We start from the raw sequence: 8,233 nt of genomic DNA, 5'->3' as shown, positions 1-8,233 counted from the left end.
TATATATATATATATACATATGCATACACACATATACACGCACATACGTATAGATATATAACTATGTGTTTATGTATGAATATATATTTATATTTATTTATTGATACGTGTATATGGGTACCTACGTATATTGTATTCACCTACATACACACACACATATATATATGTATATACATATACACACACGCGTACACACACATACACAAGCATGCTCACACATGCATGCACAGACACGCACACGTACACAATTACATAGGTCGGTTCAAAATTTATAAATAACACCACGACGGTGTAAAAGAAAGACAAAATATTTTGGGTTTACGCTCAGCAAAATTAAACGAAATTCTTTTACGTTTCGGATTGAAGCTTTCGTGAGAAGAGGGACAAGCAATAGACTTTCCATATGCGTTGTGTGTCAGCTTGTGTGCTTAGATGTATGATGCTAATGCGTGCATGTACAATCGATGTGTTTGTGCGCGTGTATAAGACTATGGTCTTGTGCTCGTGTGTCTGTGTGTTTCTCCATGCTTTCTGTTTTTGTGTGTGGATGAGGTTATCTTGCAAATGCCTGTAAGGCGCATATGCATGCCTGAATCTATTACGTGCATGCATTCTGTGTGTGTTTCTGCGTGTATGTATGTGCGCAGGACTCTGAATTTGTGGGTGTGCGTCTCCGTTTTCTGTTTTTGCGCTTGTATGAGGCTATGAAGTTATAGAGTGCATGTTTACAGTCTGTTTTGTGCGTATATTTGTATGCTGTTTTATTTTCATGCGCGTGTTTGTGTGAGCGAGTGTGTATGTGGATTTTATGCTTGTGGTACCAGGCAGGGATGTTAGGAGCAACGGTGGACATGTACGTAATCATTATCGTTTCATATTTTTAATTGTTCAATGATAAGACTGCGTCTAGGCTGGGAAACCACCGTAAGAAATTGTAATTCGAACAAATAGATCGCAGTACGTATTTTTAAATATCTAATACATATTCTCTCGGAATCTATTGCCGAGCCGCTAAGCTACTAGAACGAAAACAAACGATCAAGTGGCGATGGGCGACAAACACAGGCACACAGATAACACACCTTCATACAGAGAGAGAGAGAGAGAGAGAGAGAGAGAGAGAGAGAGAGAGAGAGAGAGAGAGAGAGAGAAAGAGAGAGAGAGAAAGAGAGAGAGAGAGAGAGAAAGAGAGAAAGAAAGACACACAAACACATTCACAATTTGGTTCCGTCTCCCAAATCAAGGGTTTGATCGACTCGAAGCTATAGTTGAATACACGCAACCGGCTTGAACTCGGGCATCATGTCACTGGGAGGCTGACTTGGTACCACACAGCCAGATCTGCGCCTATATACGTATATACGTGTGCATGTTTGTGGGTGTGTAGGAATATACATTTGTATCTATGCACATCCATAGATGTACATAGATACAAACTATTATCTGCTCGGACTTAAAAATGTTTTTCTGCCTTAATGAAATTATGTGTGTGTGAGTTACCTACATTCTACATATACACACATATAAAAACGTATATATAGTTATGGATATGCAGGAAAACATACATATAGTCACACACACACACACACACACATTCGAGTGTTCTGTAATTCAAGCAGTATAAACTTATTTCGAATACATTTCTCAATATATTTCACGTTTTGTGAAATAACTTCAATATATATGAAAAATGAAATGCTATTGGTTGTAATAATAATAATAAGAAGAAGAATACTAATCGTTGTTGTTATTTTTGTTATTGATTTAGTGTTATATTATTTCTATTACTTTTGTTGTTCTTGTTATCATCCCCCTACTCCTCCTTATCATCATCATCTTTGTCGTCATTATCATCAACATCATCACCATTATCATTATTACCATTACATACTGTTAAATTTATCCTGGAGGCAGATCCAGTGCTTCGCAATTAAATCTTTTATTAAGACACCCTTTTTTGATGTAGGAGAAACGCTGCACCAAAATCTTAGTAACAACTGGAAACAGAAAAAAAAACAAAAAAGGAAAAAAAATCGTATCCAAATTGTCCCGGGAGGTATTTGTACTTACAAGTCTTTGCCAAAAATCTTATCTTTACGTTCGTTATATTAAAATCTTGGTACAGTTCGATTTGTGAAAAAAAAAACAAAACAAAAAAAAAATTTAGAGAACAGTGTAAAATTTTTCTTATATTCGTTGCTATGGTCATTAGCGTAGAACTTATTCCTGTGTCGTATCCTACCCGTAGTGTGAAATTAATGCACTCAAAATCAACTTTCTCCAATTTCGGAATTTGTCAGATACAGCTTGGAGGTTGTGTTTTATGGCTTGTAAGATGTACATTTTCCATTAAAAAAAGAAAATAAGATCTCTAAAAATCTCCACCTGTCTAATATGCGAGGATGCTTTGAAAATATTACATGTGTGTTATTGCTATGTGAAAGATTGGAACGTGTTAGGGGAAGAGAAAAACTGAGAGGCATATTGTATACGCATAAGCAATCATTTCAATCTTCAAAACAGATCGTGGAGAAATAAATATATATATATATATATATATATATATATATATAAACACACACACACACACACACACATATATATATATGAACATACACACACACACATATATATATATAAAAATGTGTGTGTAATTATATGTATATATGGTATGCATGTGTATATATACATATAAATGTGTGTGTATCTATATGTATATATGGTATATATGTGTGTATATATACATATATACATATATATATATACAAACACACACACACACACACACATATTATATATATATATATATATATTTATATATATATATATATATATATATATATATATATATATATATATATAAAACACAGGTAGAAATATAGAAAAAAAGAAGTTCAAGATGCAATGGGATTTGTTTAGATATTCTGTTTTGAATTGTTGTTATAGATTTATCCGGTTTCACAGATTTTTCTGATTTTCAAAAGTTGTGATAGAAGCAAGACAGTTGTAGATTAGCTACACGTCTTTCTATCTCAACTTTCGAAAATTAGAGATATCTGTGAGACCAGTTAAGTCTTGACAACAAAAAATTAAAAAAAAAAGAATCTATACTCGGGATATGTAACTTAAAGAATCTAGAAGGATATATTTGTGATAAAGCACCGCAATATACCTGTGTATGTATAGCTGTGTGGATACGTAAGCATATGTATATAGGTGTGTGTGTGTGTGTGCATGTATATGTGTTTGTGTGTGTATGTATTATGCAAGTATGTACTTACGCCTGTACATATACATACATATATCTGTGTACATATACGTGTGCATGCAAGCACATATATTGCAACTTTTTTACCACCGTACCTGGCCAGTTAAATTTTCTCAGATACCAATATCTCTTTCTCGCAGGCTCAGAAACGATGTATGAGTGATTCTTCTATTCTCACATTGCTACATCTAAAGAGAAACCTGCAGTTTGGCTTCAAGAAATGGTAGATGTATATGATACTACTACTACTACTACTACTACTACCCCAATCTTCTACTACTGCTGCAGCCTTTTCCCGTCATCATGACCGTTGCCGCAGCCACCAATGATATTGCTATTTCTACTACCACTACATACTAACACTAGAACCTCTACCACCATCAACACCACCACCACCACCAACTACACCACATCTACCATCCACACCCCAGCACCACGTCTACCTTCACCACCACCTCTACCGTCACCACCATGACGACCAGCAACAGCAAAGACCATCGACTCCGCTGCATACACACTACTTAACACTAATGGAGATATTGGTACTACTACCTCAGCCGCTTCTACTAGCAGCAGCAGCAGCAGTAGCAGTAGTAGTAGTAGTGGTATCAGTCGTAGTATCGCTACTGCTGCTGCTACAACTACTCGCATAATACTACTAGTATAATAGTACTACTAGTAACGCTTCTACAAGAAACAACAAAAGTACCAACGACACCACAACTACTAGACCTTTTACTGTTATTTCTACTACTACCGCCATTACAAATATAACCATCAACGCCCACGCGCCACTAACATTAATGCTATTAGGAGTATCACTGCAACTACTAACGCCACTACTACTACTACTACAGCTCCTGCTGCTGCTACTACCACTGCAAATACTACTACTACCACTACTAGTAGTAGTAGTAGTAGTAGTAGTAGCAGTAGTACCAGCGCCACTACAACACTACCAGATCTAACCGACACCATCACGTGTATTGTTGCAGTTACTGCACTTCTAACAGCAATAGCAGCACCTATTGCAGAGATATCTGCAGCAACAGTTGCTCCCGTTCCTGCTATTGTGTATATATATATATATATATATATATATATATATATATATATATATATATATATATATATATATATATATATATATATATATATATATATAAATATGTATGTATAAATATGTATGTATATATATATATATATATACACACACACACATCTACAGAGAGAATGAAATATAGATGAACATCTATCTATCTATCTATTTATCTATTTATCTATTTATCTATCTATTTATCTATCTATTTATCTATCTATTTATCTATCTATTTATCTATCTATATGTTTCCATGTATAGATACACATAAATATATATGAATATATCTGTATACAACAAACAGACCCTACCTTCTCTTTCTGCCTACTCTTCCTTTCACCTTTCACTTTTCCTTGCATACTTTTCTTATGATATCTTCTCAACCTCCAGGGATCCAGTCAGTAACCCCTCATTTACAAATACCTCCTCATTTCACTCTTTTATTCTCTTTTCATTTTATTCTTTCTTCAATTAATTCTCGTTCTTCCTTTTCTTCTTTTTCCACAAATATTTTTTGTTTTTTCCATTCTATTTTCCTTCGCTAAGAAAATTGCGCTAATTGATTGCACCGTCATCGTCGTCATCAATTTGGTTGTGGTCGAGGATGCGATGGTCCATCGTCGTTGTCATCTTTGTCATCATGAATGTCATGGTCATTGTCCCCATCACCCCCCACCACCAACACCACCATTATCATTGTCATCATTACCCCTACAAACATCATCATCATTCTTCCTCATCATCGTCATCATTGCAATTACCAGTATCATAAAGATTGTGATGAACATTATCATTATCATCCTCATCAGCAGTACCATTATCATGAACATAAGCGCCATCATCCTAGCTTCCATACTCCACTTCGTCCTCTTCATCATCATCACCATCGCCATCAACAGTACCATCACCGCCATATTCATCTTAAGCATCATTATCATCATTGCCATCATCGTCCTCTTCTTTATGATCCCTATGGTCGTCATCATCATCAGCAGCAGCATCATCACCATCATCAACATCATTATAATCATTCAGACCCTCATCAGCATCATCGCCGATTTCTTCGTCATTGTCGACTTCCCCTATTCCGCCTCTTGCTTCTTCGCATCTGTCGTCAGCATCGTTACCATTGTCATCATGGTCATCCCCCACAGCAACATCCTCTTCATAGTCGTCGTCATCATAATTATCATGATGATGATGATGATCATCATCATCATCGTCATCACACCATCCTCTTTGTTGTCAACCCCCTCTCTCATCATCATCGCAGTCATCATCATCATATTCTATATCGTCATGATCATGATCATCATCATCATCATCATATTCTACATCATCCCCATCATCATTATATTCTACATGATTGTCATCATCCCCATCATCACCCTCATCTGCATGCTACTTTGTCACCATCCCCCTTCTCCTTCTACCTCCCTTGACAACAACTCCCACACATTCTCTGTCTCATTCTCCGCCTCACCTCCCTAACCCATATCAACCAATTCCATCCCCACTACCGCCCACCCACCACTTCTTACTAACCTACGTAGAACCACCCCACCTTCATTCACAAACCACCCCGCACCATCTTCTTTAAACTCTCCACTCTCCTGCGTCTTCGTTCTCCCCTTCCTCTCTTTTTCTTCTGTCTATCTTTTATTTACAAGCCATCTCTCTCTCTCTCTCCTTATTGGAGCTTCCTCTCTCGTCACCTTCGTCTTTCTCTTACTTTTTTTCTCTCTCGAAATTTACATAACCATTCTTCAAGGTTTCACTTTGGAGAACTTGAAGTGATTCTGCTTTTCAAATTATTATTATTATTATTATTTTTATTTTTTTGCCATCTCACAAATATATCAAATCGTAATGCATCACCGTCATCACCATCATCATCATAAAGATCTGATTTAATTTTGATCATGATGATCATCATCATCATCATCTTCGTCTAGGCAATGCTTACAACATTACACACGATTTGTTTCCTCCTCTTACCTTCCCACGAGAATAGACTTCAGAACTTCTATCTATTTACGCAATTTAAAAGATCTTGATTATTGTTATTATTCTTGTTGCTATTATTATCATTATTGTTGTTGTAAGCATAATCCTCATCATCCTCATCGTCATCATCATCATCATCATCACCATCACATCGGCAGTGAGTTAGCAGATTTATTAGTGGCATTTCGTCCATGTTTTATGTTCAAATTCCCTCAAGGTGTGCTCTGCCCTTCATCTTGTCAGGATCGCTAAAATATGTACCAGTTGCGTACTAAGGTCGATTTAATCGACTAGCCCTTCTTTCAAAATGTCGGGCCTTGTGCCTATAGTAGAATGGATTATTATTATTATTATTATTATTTGAGGATGTCTTCGAGTGAGTTTATTGCAAGATGGTCGAAAGTTACGAAAATGATAGAGTTGATGCTACCTCTCTATGTGTAGACCTGTGGTGTCGGGGCAGATCTTGGACAGTGAGTTTCCTCGAATATCAGTACAGGTCATCCAGTATCAGGAGAGCCATCGTTAGCGCGTCGGACTAAATGCTTAGCGTTATTTCGCCAGTCGCTACGTTCTTAGTTCAAATTCCGCCAAGGTAGATTTGCTTTTCCTCTTTTGGTAGCCGATACAATAAGTACCAGTTGAACACTGGATCGAGGTAATCGGCTCATCACCGCAAGCAAAAATTTGCTCCTGTGACAAAATCTGAAACAATTATTATTATTATTATTATTATTATCATTTGGCGGTGAGGTGGCATAATGGTTAGCGCGTCGGACGAAATGCTTAGCAGTATTTCACCCATCGCTACGTTCTGAGTTCAAATGATTCCAAGGTCGACTTTTACCTCTCATCCTTTCAGGGTCGATTGAAATAAGTAGCAGTTCAACATTGGGGTCGATGTAATCGATTCATCCACTCCTTAAAAATTGCTGCATTTATGGAAAATTTGCAAAAAATTATCATTTTGTATTGATTTTTTTCTGTCGGTGTCATTGTTAATGTTCATATTATTGTTATTATTATTATTATTATTATTATTTATATTATTATGAATTATTAATAATTTATTTTTATTATTATTAATTATTATTATTATTATTGTTACTATTCGTCTATTCATATTAGTTTCTCATCTATTCTTTCACCCTACAGATATAAGAGTAATTACGCATTCAGCGACTAAAGAGTCATCTCTGTTGATAATCAATAACATACGTATGATCGTTTAACCTTTCTTGCACGCACAATCATTATTTCGAAAAACTTTTCCGCCTTAGAATGAAGAAAATATTATGAAGTGCCTGCATAAGGTCAGAACTGTGCCTGTACTTTAAAATTTCCTTGTTGTTTACAATTTAGAAATGTCATATACATACATACGTTATATATATATATATATATATATACATATATATATATATATATATATATAAGCATATATACATATATTTACACATATGTATCAATATATATATATATGCATATAAGTAAACACACACGCACACATATATCTCTCTACGCATCCATACGTGTATCTATGAGGCGTGTATCTTTATGTAAGACGTTTTGCTCTTAGCGTTATTTATAACCAATTATAAACTTATGCAATAGCGTACGTTCTCTTCTCATTCCGTTGAAGTAACCGAAAATTAGAGTTTAATGTGATGTTAAGAATTGACCTGTAAACACTGCACGCACTACGTTTGTGTCTAAGGATGTGAATGTATGCGAGAGTAGGTGTATATGTATATACGTATATATATGTATGTATATAAATACACACGCACACACACACACATATATATATATATATATATATATATGAATATCTATTTATGTAAGTATGTATATATATA

The sequence above is a fragment of the Octopus bimaculoides genome, chromosome 21 (genome assembly GCF_001194135.2).
Source record: "Octopus bimaculoides isolate UCB-OBI-ISO-001 chromosome 21, ASM119413v2, whole genome shotgun sequence".
Classification (NCBI taxonomy): domain Eukaryota; kingdom Metazoa; phylum Mollusca; class Cephalopoda; order Octopoda; family Octopodidae; genus Octopus; species Octopus bimaculoides.
Note: the sequence above shows the minus strand (reverse complement) of the source record.